This window comes from Symphalangus syndactylus, chromosome 13, assembly GCF_028878055.3.
Source record: "Symphalangus syndactylus isolate Jambi chromosome 13, NHGRI_mSymSyn1-v2.1_pri, whole genome shotgun sequence".
NCBI lineage: Eukaryota > Metazoa > Chordata > Mammalia > Primates > Hylobatidae > Symphalangus > Symphalangus syndactylus.
Window position 1 is genome coordinate 60,776,908 of NC_072435.2, and position 21,509 is coordinate 60,798,416.

The window sequence follows — 21,509 nt, forward strand, 5'->3', positions numbered from 1 at the left end:
GTGAGGTCATTGCAATTTTACTGAATTTCCTGGTTTCTCAAGAGAGGAATTTCTTTCCATGAGCTATGAGAAAGCTGATCTAGAGTCTCTCCAGCCTGTTCTGACAACAGCCTCAGATGACTGTCTGGAGTTTTGAGAGATGTTTGATAGAAGGCCGTAGACTCCTGAAGTTTGTAGCTAGCAACCTACAGGAAGGACAGATTCATATATCCCATAGATAGCACCTGTGTTAGGGTCTGATCAACACTGTTTCAGATATGTAGGTCCTGAGGCACAAGATTGAAATTTCTGCTGGTCTTACAAGATAATTTAGGGAAATTGGAATAAGCATTTGTTGAACTGGTAAAATATAAGGTTGTATACTAAATATGCTTCTACCATTTTGTCAAGGGTGTGGTTCTCTTCTGTTTTCTGGTCCAAAAATCCCTAGACTGAAAAGAAGGTAGACTGAATAGTCCCTGGAAGGGTTTACCAGCCCCATCCTAGATCAACTGCCCTGCATGACCTTAAAAGACTGATGGATTTAACCCTCACTTCTGCCCCTGGCAGGCTTATAGTGCCAAGTTGTGGTTTGCAGACTCTAAGACCAACACCTAAGGATTGCATCCCTGGCCACCAGATCAAAGTCCAGAGAGCAATGCCAAGTCAAAATCTGGCACTATTTATGTGTGTGCTTGTGTAAGGTGGGGTCTCCAGGGAGGTGGACAAAGTTCACTATATATACAAAGTGGGTCAACAGTTACAGAGGATAAGGCATGAAGCAGCCCAGAAGCATCTTACAAATGGTTTGCTTGTTGTCTTAGTCAACTTGGATACTTCTTAAAGGAGGCCAGTCCTTTGGTACAACTTTGCCTTTGTTTTCTCCCGTTTCTAAATCAACACCTGGGGAAACGTTCCCCGTTAATTGCTAGCTCCGTATCATTCTTGCCTGTGTACATACATCTCTTCTCCACTGCTCAGAACACAGGAAGACTTACCCTGGTTGTGATTCTATCTCCTCGTTCTAAACAGAGTCCTGGAATTTGAAAAACACCTATCCATTAGGTATTGCAGGACTCTTTGTGACCCCCATGTAACAACGTATAGATGTGTTGCTTAATGATGGGAATACGTCTGAAGAAGTCTGTCACTAGGTGATTTTGTCATTGTGTGAACATTGGAGAACGTATACAAACCTAGATGGGTTAGCCTGCTACACACCTGGGCTCTGTGGTATAGCCTATTGCTTTTAGGCTACAAACCTGCACAACATGTTACTGTACTGAACACTGTAGGCAGTTGTAACTGGTAAGTCTTCATGTATCTGAACAGATCTAAACATAGAAAAGGTAATGCATTGCACTAAGACGTTACAATGGCTAAGATGTCACTAGGTGATAGGAATTTTTCAGCTCCACTGTAATATTACAGTACCACCATCATATATGCAGTCCATAGTTGACCTAACTGTTGTTACTTAGCATGTAATCCTTTGTGACACTTATGATAGGAACATGTACTGGTGGAGAAACGTGAAGGCCTACAGTTGCCCTTCTATTGCCAACTCGATAGTGTGTCGCCTTGGATTCTCTTTCTATTTTGGCCCTGCTTGGGTTTCAGTACATCTTGGTTTGTATTGGTAAAGTCACATATATGATCCATTTTATCCCCTGCTCAGACAACACAAGCACTACAGACACAATACACCTCTTTCTTTAATAAAATGAAAAGTACTGTATCCTTTTTAATAGATTCTAGTTTACTTTCTGATTCTAGAAGACCCTCTTTACTACTTCCCTTTTTTTTTGAGACAGAGTCTCACTCTGTCACCCAGGCTGGAGTGCAGTGGCATGATCTCGGCTCACTGCAAGCTCCGCCTCCTGGGTTCACGCCATTCTCCTGCCTCAGCCTCTCTGAGTAGCTGGGACTACAGGCGCCCGCCACCACGCCCGGCTAATTTTTTTGTATTTTTAGTAGAGACGGGGTTTCACCGTGGTCTCGATCTCCTGACCTTGTGATCTGCCTGCCTCGGCCTCCCAAAGTGCTGGGATTACAAGCGTGAGCAACTGTGCCCAGCTACTACTTTCCAAATCAAGACACATTTGTTCAACTATAAGGTCATGGTTTATTTATTTTTATTATGAATTGTAATCAGTATTTTACCTCTGCCTCAGATATTTGTCCTATAATACTTAGTCTAATTGGTGTTTGCCCCTCATTAAGGGAATTAATGACATTAGCAGGTAGGAAAATGAGGAATAGTCCTTGAGAACTCTATCTCTAACCTTTACTGTGTTAATAAGAAGATAATAGATTAAAATAGCTTATTTTCTTTTGTTAATTTCCTTTAACTGACAGGTAAAAATTGTATATAATTATGGTGTACAACATGGTGTTCTGATATAGGTATATGTTGTGGAATGGCTAAATCAAGCTATTTTTAACATATGCATTACCTCACATACTTATTGTTTTTGGTAAAAATACTTAAAATCTACTCTCTTAGCAATTCTCAAGCATACAATAGGTTGTTATTTACTGTAGTCACCATGATGTACAATAGGTCTCTTGAACTTATTTCTCCTAACTGAAATTTTGTGTCTTTGACTAACATCTCCCCAAACTCCTTCCCCTTACCCTTGGTAACCACCATTCTACTCTGTTTTTATGAGTTGAACTTTATTAGATTCCATATATAAGTTAGATCATGTGGTATTTGTCTTTCTGTGCCTGGCTTGTTTCAATTAACGTAACATCCTTCAGGTTCTTCTAAGTTGTTCAAATGACAGGATTTTCTTCTTTATAAAGGATGAATAGCATTTCCTTGTGTGATTATATACCACATTCTCTATCCGTTCATCTACTGATGGACATTTAGGTTGATTCCCACATCTTAGTTATTGTGAATAATGCTGCAATAAACATGGGAGTGCAGATACCTCAACAGACTGATTTCATTTCCTTTGAATATATACTCAGTAGTGGGTTGCTGGATCATATGGTAGATCTGTTTTCAATTTTTTATCATAATGGCTGTGCTAATTTACATTCTCACCAACAGCATACGAAGATTCCCTTTTCTCCACATCTTCACCGGATCTTGGGACAGAGTTTTGCTCTTGTCACCCAGGCTGGAGTGCAATGGCACGATCCTGGCTCACTGCAACCTCTGCCTCCCAGGTTCATGTGATTCTCCTCCCTCAGCCTCCCAAGTAACTGGGATTACAGGAGCAAGTCACCACACCCAGCTAATTTTTGTATTTTTAGTAGAGACAGGGTTTTGGGAAGTTATCTATCAAGTCCTTTGCCCATTTTTAAATTGGGTTATTTGTTTTCTTATTATTGACTTGTTGGAGTTCCTTATGTTATGTTTTGTATATTACACTCTTATCAGATGTGAGGTTTGCAAAGATTTTCTTCTATCCTATAGGTTGTCCCTTTGTTGTTACCTTTGCTGTGCAGAAACTTTTTAGTTGATATAATGCTATCTATTTTTGCCTTTGTTGCTTGTGTTTTTGCAGTTATATCCAAAAAAATTATTGCCCAGACCAATGTCATGGAGCTTTTCCCTGTTTTGTTCTAGTAGTTTTACAGTTTCAGATCTTATTTTTACATCTTTAATCCATTTTGAGTTGTTTTATTTTTTAACCTCTGAACTTTTTATTGGCCTCTTGCTCCCCAAAGAGTACCCTGCTTCTGCTGGCTTAATGTCTCAGAACTTTGGTGTCATTGGTCTCAGACACCATTTTGCCATCCACTCTCTGGCAGGTGGTGGTCTTTTGGATGGTTTGCATGGAGTTACTGCTATCCAAGGCATCACCAAGATTGAAGTCCTTGATGTCTTCTGGCAGGCGGTGATACATGGCAATCTCATCCTCCAGCTTGACCTTGATGTTCAGCAGGGCCTCCTACTCCTGAGCCTGGTGTGGCCCCTCTGCCCAGGTCTGTGTCAGCTCCAACTCCAGGTGCAGCAGGATCCCACTGAGCTGCTCCATCTGCAGGGTGTACCAGGCCTCCACCTCCCTCAGGCTGTTCTCCAAGCTGGCCTTCAGATTTCTCATGGAGTCCAGGTCAATCTCCAGGGACTGGACTGTATGTTACAGCTCATCTGTTGAGAGCATCACCTCAACAGCTCCAACCTTGGCCAACTGTATTGTGACCACTGTGGTGCTCTCCTTAATCTGCTGAGACCAGTATTTGTCCAGCCCTTCTCAGTTTTTCCGAGCCAGCTTGTCATATTGGGCCCAGATGTCTGCCATGATCTTGGCGAGGTCCTGAGATTTGGGGGCATCTACCTCCACGATCAACCCAGAGCTGACAAACTGGGCTTATAGGCCTTTTACTTCCTCTTCATGGTTCTTCTTCATTAAGAGCAGCTCCTCCTTAAGAGTCTCGATCTCTGTCTTCAGCTGCAGCCGAGTGACATTGGTGTCATCAGTGACCTTGCAGAGCCCATAGATGTCACTCTCCACAGACTGGCGTGTGGCCAGCTCTGTGTCATACTTGACTCTAAAGCCATCAGCAGCAAGATGGGCATTGTCGATCTGCAGAACAATGTGGATGTTGTCCACAGTATTTGCGAAGATCTGAGCCCTCAGGTCCTCGATGGTCTTGAAATAATGGACCCAGTCTCTGACCTGGGGTCCTGTCTTCTCCAGGTGCTCCCAGATTTTACTCTCCACCTTCCAGTTCTTGGTCTCTGGGCTCCTCACTCTGTCCAGGTAGGAGGCCAGGTGGTCTTCAGGCTTTGCATGGTCTCTTTCTCATTCTGGATGCCTCCCATTCCTGCCAGACCCCCAGCCATCCCTCTGGCCAGGCCTCTGGACCCCAAGCAGCCTCAGAAGCTGGTGGAGCAGGACATGGAGATCCGGGAACCAGAGCCCCCAGTGCCTGTATAGACGTTGGTTGTGCTGCTGACTGGCCAGGTGCCATAGCTGGGCACCTGGATGGAGCCCAGGGATGGGTAGTTTGTGGACAAGGTGGAGCGAGTGGTGAAGCTCATGTTGTCTGGGGAAGAGGGCAGGAAGAGAGGACCCAGGCTTTGCCGATAACCTTGAGTTTTGTATGGTGGGAGATGAGGCTCTAATTTTATTCTTCTGAATGTGGATATCTAGTTTTCTCAGCACCATTGAAGAGAATATCCTTTCCTTATTGTGTGCTCTTGGCATCTTTTTCAAAAATAAGTTGAGCATAAACTTGGACTCTATTTTATTCCATTGGTCTATGTGTGTGTTTTTATGCCAGTACCATGCTGTTTTGTTTACTATGGCTTTGTAGCAGATTTTAAAATCTGGTAATGTGATGCCTTCAGCCTTTTTTTTTTCCTTATGATTGGTCTGGCTATATGGGAGTCACTTGTGGTTTCATGCAAATTTTAAGATTTTTTTCTATTTCTGTTTAATATGTCACTGGAATTGTTAAAAAATCTTTATTTTTTTAAAATTTTTAATTATAAAAAACTTATTTTAAGTTTGGGGGTACACATGAAGGTTTATTACATAGATAAACTCATGTCACAGGGGCTTGCTGTACAGAGTATTTTGTCACCCAGGTACTAAGCCTATTGCCCAATAGTGATTTTTCCTGATCCTTTCCCTCCTCCTGCCCTGCTCCCTCAAGTAGGCCACAGTGTCTGTTGTTTCTCTCTTTGTGTTCTTGTGTTCTCATCATTTAGCTCCCACTTACAAGTGAGAATGTGCAGTATTTGGTTTTCTGTTCTTGTGTGCCAAGGATAATGGCCTCCAGCTCCATCCATGTTTCTGCATATGACATGATCTTGTTTTTTTATGGCTTCATAGTATTCCATGGAATATATGTGCCACATTTTCTTTATCCAATCTACCATTGATGGGCATTTAGGCTGATTCAGTGTCTTTGCTATTGTAAATAGTGCTGCAGTGAACATTAGCGTGCATGTGTCTTTATGGTAGAATGATTTATATTCCTTTGGTATATCAGTAGTGAAACTGCTGGGTGTAATGGTAGTTCCACTTTTAGCTCTTTAAGGCATTGCCACACTGCTTTCCACAATGGTTAAACTCTTTTACACTCTCACCAACAGTGTATAAGCATTCCTTTTTTTCTGCAACCTTGCCAGCATGTTATATTTTAACTTTTAAATGATGTCCTTTCTGACTCATGTGAGGTGGTATCTCATTGTGGTTTTGATTTGAATTTCTCTAATGATTAGCACTATTGACCTTTTCTTCATGCTTGTTGACCACACACATGTCTTCTTTTGAAAAGTGTCTGTTCATATCCTTTGCCCACTTTTTAATGTGGTTGTTTGTTTTTTTCTTGTACATTTGTTTAAGATTCTTACAGGTGCTGGCTGTTGGGCCTTTGTCAGATGCATAGTTTGCAAATATTTTCTCCCACTCTGTAGGTTATCTGTTTACTCTGTTGATAGTTTCTTTTGCTATGCAGAAGCTCTTAAGTTTAATTAGAACTCATTTGTCAGTTTTTGCTTTTGTTGTGATTGCATTTGGCATCTTCATCATGAAATTTTTGGCAGTTTCTATGTCCAGAATGGTATTGCCTAGGTTGTCTTGCAGGGTTTTTATAGTTTTGAGTTTTACACTTAATTTTGTAGCCAGTCAAACTAAGCTTCTTCAGTGAAGGAGAAATAAGATATTTTTCAGAGAAGCAAATGCTGAGGGAGTTTTTTACCTCCAGACCTGCCTTATAAGAGATCTTGAAAGGAGCACTAAATATGGAAAGGAAAGACCATTACTAGCTGATGCAAAAACACATTTAAGTACACAGACTAGTGACACTACAGGGCAACCACACAAACAAGTTGGCATAATAAGCAGTTAACAACACAATGACAGGATCAAATCCACACATGTCAACACTAACCTTGAATGTAAACAGGCTAAATTTCCCATTTAAAAGGCACAGAATGGCAAGCTGGATAAAGAAACAAGACCCAATGGTATGCTTTCTTCAAGAGACCCATCTCACATGCAATGACATGCATAGGCTCAAAATAAAGGGATGGAGGAAAATCTACCAAGCAAATGGAAATCAGAAAAAAGCAGGGGTTGCAACCCTATTTTTAGACAAAACAAACTTTAAACCAACAAAGATCAAAAAAGACAAAGAAGGGCATTACATAATGGCAAAGGGCTCAATTCAATAAGAAGACCCAACTATTCCAAATATATATGCACCCAACCCAGGAGCACCTAGATTCATAAAGCAAGTCCTTAGAGACCTACAAAGAGACTTAGACTCCCACACAATAGTAGGGTAAGACTTCAGCACTTCATTGCCAGTATTAGACAGATAATTGAGGTAGAAAATTAACAAAGATATTTAGGACCTGAAAATGTTTAATTTTTAATTTTTATGAGTACATAGTATATATTTATATATATATGGAGCATATGGGATATTTTGATATAGGCATAAAATGTGTGATAATCACATCAGGGTAAATGGGGTATCCATCACCTCATGCATTTATCCTTTGTGTTATAAACAATCCAATTGTACCCTTTTAGGTATTTTTAAATGTATAATTAAATTATTATTGAAATTTTGATGGTGATTGCATTAAATCTGTAGATGGCTGTGGGTAGTATGAATATTTGAACAATATTAATTATTTTAATCCATGAACATAGGATATCTTTCTGTTTATTTGTTTCTTCTTCAATTTTTTAAATCAATGTTTTATGGTTTTCAGGGTACAGATCTTTCACCTCCATCGTCAAATTTATTTCTAAGTATTTTATTTTATTTGTTATTGTAAATGGGATAGTTTTCTTGCTTTCTATTTTGAGTGGTTCATTATTAGTGTATAGAAATGTAACTGAGTTTTGTATGTTGATTTTGTATCCACCCACTTTACTGAATTTATTAGTTCTAACAGGTTTTTGGTGGCATCTTTAGGGTTTTCTTTTTTTTTTTTTTTTTTTTGAGACAGAGTCTCACTCTTGTTTCCCAGGCTGGAGTGCAATGGTGCAATCTTGGCTCACTGCAACCTCCGCCACCTGGGTTCAAGTGATTCTCTTGCCTCGGCTTCCTGAGTAGCTGGGATTACAGGCGTGTGCCACCATGCCTGACTAATTTTGTATTTTTAGTAGAGATGGGGTTTCACCATGTTGACCAGGCTTGTCTCAAACTCCTGACCTCAGGTGATCCACCTGCCTCGGCCTCCCAAAGTGCTGGGATTACAGGCATGAGCCACAGTGCCTGGTGGGTTTTCTATATATAGGATTATTTCACCTGCAGGCGGGGACAGTTTAACTTCTGCCTTTCCAATTTGGGTGTATTTTATTTTTCGTCTTTTAGCCTAATTGCTCTGACTGGGACTTTTAGTACAATATTGAACAGAAGTGGTGAGAGTAGGCACCCTTGTCTTGTTTCAGATCTTAGAACTTTTCACTTTTGAGTTTGATTTTAGCTGTAAGCTTGTCGTATATGGCCTTTATTGTGTTGAGGCACATTCCTACTATACCTAATTTGTTGAGGGCTTTTGTCATGAAAGGATGTTGAATTTTCTTCAATGCCTTTTCTACTTCTATTGAGATGATCATATGGTTCTTGTCCTTCATTCCGTTAATGTGGTGTATCAGATTATTGTTTTGGTTATGTTGAACCATCCTTGCACCTCAAAATCTCACTTGGTCATGATGAATCATTCTTTTAATGTGTTGTTGAATTTAGTTTTCTAATATTTTGTTTAGAATTTTTATATCTATATTCATCAGGGATATTGGCCTATAGTTTCTTTTCTTGTAATGTCTTGGCTGGCTTTGGTATCAGAGTAATGCTGGCCTCGTAAATATGTTTAAAAGTATTCTCATCTCTTCAATTTTTTGGAAGAGTTTGAGAAGGATTGGTATTAGTACTTCTTTAAAAGTTTGGTAGAATTCAGTAGTGAAGCAATTAGATCCTGGGATTTTATTTGATGGGAGACATTTTATTACTTATTCAATGTCCTTCCTTCTTATTTGTCTCTTCACATTTTCTTTTACCTCATGATTGAGTCTTAGTATGATGTATGTGTCTAGGAATTTATTCATTTCTTCTAGGTCATCCAATTTTTTGGCATATAACTTCATAGTAGACTCATGATCATTTGTATTTGTGTGGTATTTGTGTAATATCTCCTTTTTCATTTAGGATTTTGTTGCCTTTTTTTTTTTTCCTAATCTACCTAAGGGTTTGTTGATCTTGTTTTACCTTCTTAAAAAACCAACTTGGTTTCATTGAACTTTTCTTTTTTTGTCTAGTCTCTATTTCTGCTATGATTTTTATTATTTTCTTCTTCCTGCTAACTTTTTGCCTAGTTTGTTCTTTTTCTAGTTCCTTGAGATGTAACGTTAGGCTGTTTATTTGAGATCTTTCTTCTTTTTTGATGGAGGCAGTTATTGCTAAGAACTTTCCTCTTAGAACGGATTTTGCTGCATCCAATAAGTGTCAGGATGTTGTGTTTCTATTTTTGTGTATTTCGAGATATTTTTAGATTTTCCTTTTAATTTCTTCTTTGACCTTTTGGTTGTTTAAGAGCATACTGTTTAACTTCTTCACATGTGTGAATTTTCTGAAGTTCCTCCTATTATTGATTTTTGGTTTCGTATTATAGTGGTTGGGAAAGATGCCTGATACAGTTTTCTTAAATTTGTTAAGTTGTGTTTTGTAGCCTAACATATGATCTGTCCTGGAGAATGTTCCACTTGTGCTTGAAGAGTATATGTATTCTGCTGCTGTTGGATAGAATGTTTTGTACATGTCTGTTAGGTCTGTTTGGTATAAAGTGTAGCTCAAGTCCAGTGTTTCCTTATTGACTTTCTGTCTGGATGATCTGTCCACTATTGAAAGTGAAAATATTGAAACTCTTTGTTACTATTCTATTATAGTCTATCTTTCTCTTCATTTGTATCAATATTTGCTTTATATATCTATATATCTATATATATATATTTAGGTCCTCTGGTTTTGGTCATATATATATAAATATATATATAAATAAATATATATAAATATATATATAAATAAATATATATAAATAAATATATATAAATAAATATATATAAATAAACATATATACATATATAAATAAATATATATACAAATATATATATAAATATATATAAATAAATATATAAATATCTATAAATAAATATATATAAATATATATAAATAAATATATATATAAATATATATATAAATATATATATTTAGGTCCTCTGGTTTTGGTTTTATATATATATAGTATATTTATATATTTATATTATACATATTTATATTATATCTATAATATATTATATATATTATAGATATATAAATATATATTATATTTTATATATATCTGTAATATATATAATATTTTATATATATTATATATAAATATATAGTATATTTATAAATATATTATATATAATATATAGTATATTTATAAATATATTATATTAAATATAGTATATTTAATATAATATATTTATATATAATTTATGTATAATATATTTATATAATATATAAAATATAATATATATGGTATATATAATATATTTAATATATATAATATATTATATATACCATATATAATATATTTAATATATAAAATATATTATATATACTATATATAATATATTTTATATAGTATATATAATATATTTAATATATATAATATATTATATATGGTATATATAATATATTATATATTATATATAGTATATTTACAGTAGTTATATGCTCTTAAAGAATTAACTGCTTTATCATTATATAATGGCCTTCTGTCTCATTTTACAGTTTTTGACTTTTAATCCATTTTATCTGATATAAGTATAGCTACACGTACTCTCTTGGTTTCTATTTGCATGGAATATCTTTTTCCATCCTTTTATTCTTAATTTATATGTGTCCTTATAGGTGAAGTAAGTCTCTTGTAGGCAGAATATCGTTGGGTCTTGTGTTTTTATTCATTTAGCCAATCTGTCTTTTGATTGGAGAAGTTAGTTCATTTACATTCAAGGTAATTATTGATAGGTAAGGCCTCATTAGTGCCATTAAAAATTATTTTCTGGTTGTTTTGTAGATTCATTTTTTCCTTTCTCTTTTATGACTTTCCTTTGTAAGTAGATCATTTTCTCTAGTTTTATTTTTGATTTCTTACTCTCTACCTTTTGTATATCTACTGTAGTTTTTTGTCTTATGACTACTATGAGACTTATATAAAACATATTATAGTCATAATGGGCTATTTTAAGCTGATAACAAGTTAACTTTGATTGTATTACAAAATCCTACACTTTTGCCCCACCCATATCTCTCACATTTTATACTTTTGCTGTTACAGTTTACATCTTTTTTGTTGTATATCCCTCAGCAAATTATTGTAGCTGTTATTTTTAATAGTTTTGTCTTTTAACTTTCATACTAAAAATATAAATGATTTCTACACCATCATTACATTATAAAAGTATCCTGAATTTAAGGGTGTAATTACTTTCTTCTGTGAGTTTCATACTGTAAATTTGTTTTAGTTTTTTGAGATGGAGTCTTGCTCCAGTCTTGCTCTGTTGCCCAGGCTGGAGTGCAGTGGTGTGATCTTGGCTCATTGCAACCTCTGCCTCCCCAGGTTCAAGCAATTCTTCTGCCTCAGCCTCCTGAGTAGCTGGGACCACAGGCATGTGCCACCATGCCTGGCTAATTTTTTGTACTTTTAGTAGAGAGGGGGTTTCACCATGTTGGCCAAGCTGGTCTTGAACTCCTGACCACAAGCAATCTGCATGCCTCAGCCTCCCGAAGTGTTGGGATTACAGGCGTGAGCCACTGCGCCCAGCCTCTAATGTTTTCATGTTACTATTTTTTGTCTGTTTTTTAAGTTTAAAGTATTTCCTTTAACATTTCTTTTAAGAGGGTCTGGTGATGTTGAACTCACTTAGCTTTTGCTTATCTAGGAAAGTGTTTATCTCTTCTTTACTTCTGACGGACAGGTTTCCTGGGCATTCTTGGTTGGCAGTCCCGTCTTCCCCCTGCACTTATATCACCCCACTCATTCCTGGCCTGTAAGGTTCCTGCTGAGAAGTATACTGCTAGCCTTATTGGAACTCCCTTTAATGTGATTGCGTCTTTCCTCTGGCTGTCTTCAGAATTCTCTCTTTCTTTAATTTTTGACAGTTTGATTATAGTATGTCTTGCTGTAGTCTTACTTGGATTGAGTCTGATTGATGATGTTTATTACCTTCCTATACCTGGATATTTGTATCTTTCCCTAGATTTGGAAAGATTTCTGCCATTATTTCTTTAAATAAGCTTTCTGGCTCTTTGTCTCTTTATTCTCCCCAAAATCCTATAGCATGAATGTTTGCTCTTCTGATGCTATCTGATAAATCCCTTAAGCTTTTATTCCTTTTCTTTCTTTTTCTTTTATTCTCTCTGACTGTATTTTTTAAGATAACTTGTCTTCGAGTTCACAGATTCTTTCTTCTGCTTAATCAGTTCTGTTGTTTTTACTTCTCTATGGGTTTTAAATTTCATTCCTTGTATTTTTCAGCTCCCTAATTTCTTTTTTAAATATAATTTTAATCTTTGTTAAAGTTCTTGTTTTGGTCTTACAGTGTTTTCCTAATCTTACGGAATTATTTCTCTATATTGTATTGAGGTTTGCTGAGCTTCCCTAAAACAATTGGTTTGAATTCTTTGTCAGGCAGTTTGCATATCTCCATTTCTTTAGGATCACCTACTGGGAAATTATTGTGTTCTCTTAGTAGTGGTATGTCTCCCTGGTTTTTTATGTTTCTTGTTGCCTTATGTTAAATCTTTGCACATTTGGTGGAACAGTCACCTCTTCTAGATTTTATGGGCTAGCTTTGCTGTGGAAAGTCCTTCTTTTATCAAGGGCTTCCAGGGAACTTGCTGGGTGGGGGATGTAGCAATTCTAGCACTAGTGAAGGTGCAGCTGTGTATGTCTCTGCAGCTCTGTCAGCTGAGGTCATTGTTGATGGAGCTGCAGTGATACTCAGCAGCTGATACCACAGTGGCAGTGAGGGTTTCTGGGTTTTCTATGTCCACAGTGGCAGTGGCAGTGAGGGTTGTCCACAGTGGCAGTGTCCACAGTGGCAGTGAGGGTTTCTGAGTTTTCTATGATAATGGCAGCTAAGGGCCTCCTGATCTCTTTTTCTCCCACTGAGGAAGGTGTGGCTGAGGGGATTTCTGTTGGCACTGGATTTGGCTTGCAGGCCCACTCGCAGTTTGGTGTGGCACTAGTGTCTGATGAGTGGTGCCCATGGAGCAGCCATGGAGCTGAGGCCTGAAGCACAGGCACACAAGGAGGGAATATGGCTCTGGGCTCTGGGGTGTAATGGCACTGGTGTCCAATGTGCAGGCACTCTCACTGCCACACTGATAACAGTATGTAAGGCTCAGATTCTTGTAAAGTAGCTGGGGAGTTAAAAACTAGAGCACAAATGTGTGTAGTTACAGTGGTTTTGGAGTCAGAGCAGGGCCTAGCTCACTGTGGTGGCTGAGCTGGTGCCTGGAGTGCAGCCATGCACAGCAAGAGCTTAACTCTAGGTTCTGGAGTACAAATTAGCTTGCTAGTAAGCTCCAGTGTCTGAAATGCTCCAGTGTCTGAAATTTGGACAAACCCAGTGCAGCCACAGGACCCAGGTCTAGAGTGTGAGGACTCAAGAGGTGTCCAGAGTTGAGGCACATACAGGATTTGGAGAGTTGGTGGCTCCTTTCCCAAAGCAGCTCAACAGTGGCCACTTCCTGGGCTGGAGAGGTTTGTGTAGCTGTGTCTTCCTCTCTGGGGTTCCCTGTGAAGAATAATGGTTTGTTATTTCAGTGGCAAAAGATATTTTTGTCATCTGCAGAGCAGGCTGCTGAGGACCATAGTGGTTTTCACCACATGGCTGATTCAGAGAGCCTCTGCTATTCTTCTTTGTTTCAGGCAATATCCTGGCATCTCAGTTATACTGATCTTACCAGTTATTTATTTTCTGTGTATATATATTTTTTTGCTCAACTGTATTGCCGCAAAATCTTTAATAGGATCTTGGGGACTCTCTGGGGTTATTTTGTTTGTAGATAGCTGTCTATGTTTATTTTGGGGGGTGCTAAAGGGAGAAAGCTGATATCTCCTACTCTGCCATTGTGGTTACATCCCTATTATTCATTCATTCTTTTAAACACGAATTCAACACTTGCTCTAATGGACTGGGCACTGAGTATATATGGTACAGTGTAGACTCAGGCCCTTCTCTAATTAAGTGAGTTTTTAAAATAAGTTTACAAACAGGAGTATGACATTATTGGCACTAGCAATCTGATCATGTAACCCCTCTGCCCAGAGTTTTTCCAAGGGCTTCTAATTGACTATGGGATGAAATATCACTCCCTCTGCATGCAATCAAAGGCTTTCATGACCTAGAGCTTTCTCTATGTTCAATTTCTCTACTTCCCACCCCTATCTTTAGCAATTGGTATTTTAGAAAACGCTAAACTAATTCCCCAGAATGCATTGTGCTGTTATTGTTGTTTCTGTGCCCCTACATATGGGGTGTCCTCCCTTGGAATATGCTTTTTTTCCCCATAAGATAGACATGGGGTTTCTTTCTACTAGAATTATATGCCCCTTGTAAAACAGCTGTCTTATGTATTATGATTACTTACCAGTCTCCATTGTCTTTATAATTTTTTTGAGGGTGGGACTGTATGGTTGCCTGTTGTTTTACCCTTGGCCTCTAGTATAGTTTTAAAAGACACATCCATTAAGTCAATATCTACTGCCTTAGGGACAGGAGATACAGTGGCAAACAGACAGGGCTCCTGCTATTAAGGAGTTACTAAACAAGGAAACAAATAAATGGGATGATATTTGATAGGAGCCATGCAGGAAATAGAAAGGATCTATTTAACCCTTTGATATCGTTGATCCCATGATAGGGAATGATGTTGGTGGGTGGAGGGAGACACTCATTTAAATAGGCATTTCAGGGAAAGCCTCATTGAGGAGGTGATATCTGAGCCAAGGTTGAAAGTATGAGAATACAATCACACAAAGAGCTTGGGGCAGTGTTCAAAGCAGAAGAGAAAGCAACTATTTGATATGTTATGGGAACCAAAAGAAGACCAGTGTGGTTGAAGCACAAGGGGAAGAGTGGTTTGAGATGTGATTGGAGAGGTAGGCAGGAGTTGGAGCATACAGGCTTTTGTCCACCTTCAAATATTTCTTGAACTGAATGTGTCAAGCCTGATATCAAATTCTGCATATATTGTCCTTATCCTCCAGCATAGCCTTAGGCTTCATTTCTCTCCAGCCATATTCCCAGTGGGCCCACTGCAATAAGAGTAAGAGTGTCATACATTTCTCTCTTCAGTTTTATTAGTGGAATTTTACCAGATCTGGAAACATTAAAGGAAGCAAATTGTTTTCAGTGTTTGGTCTTATGATTAGGCCTTTAACAACAGCTATATCATAATGAATTCAGGATGATGTGAATGATGATTGCAGAGGAACTGGATACGCACAGTTCATACAGACCTCTAAGTAAAGCTTAGTGCTTGTTTCATTTGCTTCTGGTTTTTGTCTCAGTATGATCCAGGAAACTAAAATAATGAAAGAAGAGCTCCATTTCCAGTGACCAGTTCAGTCCCTGCACTAGCAGAAAGTTAGTGTAGAATCCAATGCAAAGATCACATGTAAATTCTAGAAATTTTACTACATTTTTTTTTCAGAGATGACAATTGAATTGCCTGCTTTCCTTCCTTCCTTCTTTCTTTGTTCCTTCCTTCCTTCCTTCTTTCCTGAGCACTGAAGGATATAAGTGCTGGTTTGAAGAATCTAAAAGGCTTCAGGGTAACAGTGAAGTGGACGACACATTCTTCCAGCTGCTGCTGTTCACAACACTTCTGACAGTTAAAATACATCACACATTCTCTTGTCCTTTTAATGTAAACATTTACTGTTTTAAGTGGACTATAGAATCAAACCAAAATAGAAGGATGCGGACTGATATTTCAGAGGTGAAGCTAAGCACTAAACTAAATTAAATAAGAGTAATTTTCAATCTAACTCATAGTTATAATACATATTGTACATTATACTCTGTTTGTCCCTGGGAAAGATTAAACAGAGGGCTTTCATTGCTTGCTCTATTTTTACAGCCTGTTACTAGAAAAGAATTTCATATAGAACAGGCAAAATTTTGAATTGGAATTAAGTTAAAAATAAATGGAAAAAGTAGTAAGGTCAGGGTAGCCTCCTTGGTGCTGATTTTCTCCTATGCTTAAGCATTATCTGAAAGTCAAGAAAATGATGGCATCTCTAGTTTTTGTTGTTTGTTAATTTCCTCAGGAAAAACTTGACCTCCTTCTTTCTTATTACGTTGGCATCTGTCTTAAGCCTTTACCTTCAACTCTTACAGCTTCTTTCAAATTGTATTAAATTTGAAGACTAAGGACCTTCAAAATGACCCACATTTGAATCCTGGACCTACTCCTAAGCTGACCTGTTCTAGTTTTTAAAAATGGATGTGAAATTTTGCTTAGAATCCTAGAAGTTAAAAATGTGACATCCTATAGAATGCCACTTCATACAGGAAAGTCTGGTGCCCTTAAAATTAGTTTTACCCTGAGAGGAAAACTTAGAAATGAATACAAGTTCAAGTTTGCTCAATTTCTTGTTTTGCTTAAAATTTGCCTACATAACACATAAATTCATCAAACTCCTTTCCTAGTGACAATAGTTCATTAGATTACTTTAGTGAGTATTCAGGAGATTTTCATCTTATAAGTCATAAAATTCTTTTATTCCCCAAAGAATTTCTGGTGTCTGACTGGACTTTCACGTCTTTGTAGTTTTAGCTGGACTCCTTGAAGCAGTTACTTCCTAAATGACTGTATTCCTGAGGTCTGCATGTAATACCTGGGGAGTCGGGTCACGAGTTGACTCCTGTTTTTCAAGAAGATTGAAAAATTAATCTCTTTCATTGCTTTAGTCTTAGTAATTTTATTCAGAAATTTTCCTAAACTTTTTAACCTCCTCCTGTCATGACGGAGATGTTTTCACTTGCTGCCTATACAGTTTCCAGCATTAAATTTTGTGCCTACTTAGGCCCATTTTTGTCTATTTCTGTGAACACATCCCAGCGATTTAATGTTAGTATGTTGCTTGCTTTCCTGTCAGGTTTTCATCACTCACTTGGTATAAAGGAAAAGGGGATAGAATTACAAATATACTGGACCATGTGGCTATTGATGAGAAATGTCTTCAGATATCCTTTTACTTTTTTCTTCTTCTTTTTTTAAAGTTCTTTTTGAAGGAGGTGAAAGTCAGGTTATAGTGGAAAGCCAGAACCATTGTGTGTTCCTATTTGAAAAATCCTGGGAAGTGAACATGATACTTTTTGACATGTGAGTTTCAGAAATTCTTAGTGATTATTATAATACACACTCTGCTTATGTGCAGAGCTTCAACTGCATGCGCATGTCTTTGTGTGTTTTAAAAGATAATGCCTAACTCTTCTGTTTATAAATGGCAGTAGCTGAGTATGCACAGAGGAGACTGAAGTCTAAGTCTGGATGTGCTATTTGGCTACATTCAACCAGCATGGGACAAACACAAAATGTAAGGCTAGTAGAATATTGACACTAACAAATTATTCGGAAGTTGGTTACTAGGAAATCTTTCACTAGACTTCAGTATCTTTGGTTTCTTTAAGAACAAATCTAAAATTTTACCCCAAAAGGTAGGTAGTTATATATAATATTTGTATTATGGCTCCTTCAGCACATAACTTTTTTAAACTTTTAAATCAATAAAAGAAGGGATTCGGTCTATAAAACACAAAGGAATACACCAAATTAATGTTTTAGTTGATTAGTATATTCAGAGTAGAAAAAAGTCAACGCAAAATTACTTGCTATTCACATATATGCAGAAAATGTAAGTCCTTGGAATGTAGAACACATTGTCATTACATAATCTATATCCATATGCTGTTTATAACAAGCTGAAATGTTAGACCCTTGAGAAAAGAACCAGATTCTGGCACAGGACTGTTTTGTGGCAAGGAAAGATGAATAGATTCCAAAATTTTAAAAGGGGGGAAAAGCTTGATGGTTCCACAAAAAAATAAGAGAGTTGAAATGGGGGTTTAGAGATATATATGTTAACACAAGCTGACAATTAAAACAATTAATTATCTTCTTTATCTATATCCCCTCCTAGCTCTTCTAATCCTGACTAAGGTAAATGGATTGACTCACCTTTTTAGCAGATGAAGATAGGAACAAAGATATCTGGCATTGCAGCCTGTCTCCCCTTCCCCCGCCATCCCCATTTGTAGCATTTTTTTTTTACAGTTGTTTTTTCCATTAGTTAGAGTAGTTAGTTCTTAAAGCAGTTAGAGACAGATCTGTACCAGTCAGAGATGCAGTGGTTCAAGCCTGTTGGCTTAATTGCTTTGAGTATGTTGCTAATGATGCTAGGGCCACATGTTAGATAGCCAATGTGAGTGTTTTTATGCAGTGGAAAAGGTCTTTCGCCAGACAAATATTGTACCTCTAATCCTTTTATGTGTAAATCTGAGATAAAGGGATTTGTGAATTTGACAGTGACTCATTAAAAATATATTCTGAGTCTCTTAGGATAGCTATTATTTAAAAACAAAATAATAAGTGTTGGAGAGGATGTAGAAAAGTTGAAATCTTATACATTACTAGTGGGAATGTAAAATGGTACACTCAGTGTGAAAACAATATGTCAGTTCTTCAAAAAAGTAAACATAGAATTACCATATAATCCAGCAATTCCACTTGTAGTTATCCAAAAGAATTGAAAGCAGAGACTCAAACAAGTATTTTTTCTCCAGTGTTTATAGCAGCATTATTCATAGTAGCCAAAAGGTATTTTTTTCCTTGACTCTTTTCATTTTCGTTTCTTCTGTTACGCATTTATCTTTCTTTAAAATTTCTTATGGAGTCATTTAAAATTTTCTTTAGAGTGTGAAGTATTTGTGGTTTGATTTCTTTTCTGTTTTCTGGGATAAAACTTCCAGAAAAAAACTTCATCTTTTTTCTCCAAGTTCCTCTTAGAATTTTTAAAACTTTTTTTAATTGTCCATGGTATTCAGTGCAACCAGAATTTTCTAATGTCAAATTTCAGTAGTTCTTCTGATCTCAGTCTTCTGCAGTACCTCACACCATCATGCACAGAATGGTGTGAGGGAGATACTTTACACCGTGGCCCACAGACCTAGGAACTATCACTCTGGCTTTTCTGAATTTCATCACCCTCCTGCTTCACTGTGATGGCCTTTCTCCAAGGTTGTTGTATGATATTGATAGCTTTCCTAGCTTTCAGGACTGAGAAAATATTTGTCTTTTCAAAAATTCATTTTGTTTCATTTACTTTCTGCTTAGGGAAATCTTTAAGTCTCTACACTGCTCCCTTCCCCAGGGTTGCTATTTGGGTTTATATTTTGCGTGTCTCCAAGATTCTCTCTTAGCTTCCTATCCTGCAGCCCAACAAGAAATGACCCATTCCACTTGTATATCTCTGGTGCCTCACTAGATGTGGCAGTTCAGGTTTTCTGAACCACCTGATCTGCGGGGAGTACTTGATCACTTCCTTTATTTTCAAAGATCTTGGCATATTCTTTTGAAATCCTCAGTGGTGGAGAGTCTTTGTACTTTGAGGTGCTTACTTTTCTAAGTGTGAACAAATTACCCTTGCAGCAGTCTTTTATGGAATCTTTTGGCTTAAGGGCTCCTCATTTAGTGTATGAGATCCATCCTTTCTCTGTTTTTTTTTTTTTTGTTTTTGAAAATTAGACAAGTAGAATCTTACTGTCTGCTTTGTATCCACACCTAGGAGCTAGACCTACACATCTATGTCTACATTTCATTTCAAGCTCTTGACTCAACCCCCTAATTCCAGTCCAGCTCATTTGGAATTGGCATTCCTCCTTTGATCCTTCTGCCCCAACTCTGGTGTCTGTCTCCTATAGGATTTGGCTGAGATCTGCCCTTCTACCTCTGTTCTAGTATATCCTTTATATCACTTTGTCCACCCAGGGTGCAGGCAGTTTAATATCTAGTTGAGAAGATAAGTCCAACATGGTAAGACAACAGACAATAATATGATCCATCACCAAGTAAGTTTTATTGTATAATAAGTGTTGATAGGTGTCATAGCTATTCAGAAATAGTGAAGAAGATTTATGGAAAGCTTCAGTGAACAAATGGGACTTGAACAAGATATTAATAAACTTTGGGACTTGGAGATGTAAAAATTCCAGTCCAGTGAAGGAACATGAATGAAGGAAGAAGGTGGGAAGGAGCTTGGCATATTGATGCAACAATGAAGATTTCCTCAAAATACTCTATTTTCCTTCCATTAATGAGATAGTAAATAGGAGGTTCTTGAAGATCATTTCCATCTGGAGGTTACTATTATATAAATTCCTTACATTTGTGTGGTGATTAGCTATTTTAAATGCACTGATATAGTTATATCATTTGGTCCTTGTAACAGCTTTGTAAAATCACAGATGGGTAAATCACATCCTAAGTATCTTGCCAGAAATTTCATTGCTCATGCATAGTAGAGCCGGGATCGATTTAGGCAGTGAGAATCTTGTGTCTGGGAGACCAGTTAGATGTTATCTAGACAGAAAATGGTGAGGCTCTAAGTTTTGATGGTGGCTGTGGAATGTAGAGGGAGGGATGGAAATTAGAGGTAGACTCCATGGCACTTAATGACTAAGTGGATATAGGAGTACCACAGATGTGCTTTGAATATTGGTAACTAAAAGAGTTGTGATGCCATAATTAAGAAACAGGAAAATATATGTAGGTCAAGTCCCTGATTTGTAATTTGAAGCCCATTTCTTTTGTTGTATAAGGGGTGGTAAAGATCTCTTTCTGACTCATTGCACCTTGTTTAAAATTTTTTGTTGCTTTTCCATCTTTTGGCCAAGATCAAATCTATATTTTAAAATGTTTTTCATATGTTTCAAGACTGTTTTGAGTTTACTCTTTAGTATTTTCTTTGCCAGGCTACGTAATCCTAGTTGCTAATTTATTTAGCCATTGTATAGGGATGTTTTTAATGCTTTTATTATATTTGTGATTGTTTTCTGAATCTTTGACAGCTTCTCCACATACCTCTTTTGATGTTAAATTCAGATTTGGTCGTAATACTTTGTCAGAGCTATAGTCTGAGCAATATTGATTTTGAACAAAGAGTAGTACATCAAGTTTCTTAAAATTTATACGCCTGTTTGTTCACAGCAGTATAATGTTACACTACACTGATGACCCAGATTCAGGTTATATTTTCTATAAAGCACTTTGAAAGATTTTGATAATATTTTGTGGAGATTTCTAGGAAAGAGTTGATAGACTTGGAGGCAACATTTCTTCTACTCTGAAAGGTAAAGGTCTTGACATTCATTTCTCATAAGAAAGGAATTTATCAAAGTAGCGATAAAAGATAAGGCTGGAGTTAGTAACCCAAGGTCTGTGAACCCTGAAGCTTGGTATATGTATTTGGATTCATTTTTTTC

General features: G+C 37.1%; 1 protein-coding gene and 1 pseudogene across 2 annotated transcripts in view; one reads left to right on the plus strand and one right to left on the minus strand.

Annotated features, from left to right (window-relative positions):
* The window catches only part of MSRB3 (methionine sulfoxide reductase B3), a 201,004-nt gene that overhangs the window by 141,518 nt on the left and 37,977 nt on the right, over positions 1 to 21,509 (plus strand). The gene's annotated exons all lie outside the window — the stretch shown is intronic.
* Positions 3,684 to 4,981, minus strand: LOC129459850 (keratin, type I cytoskeletal 18-like; annotated as a pseudogene).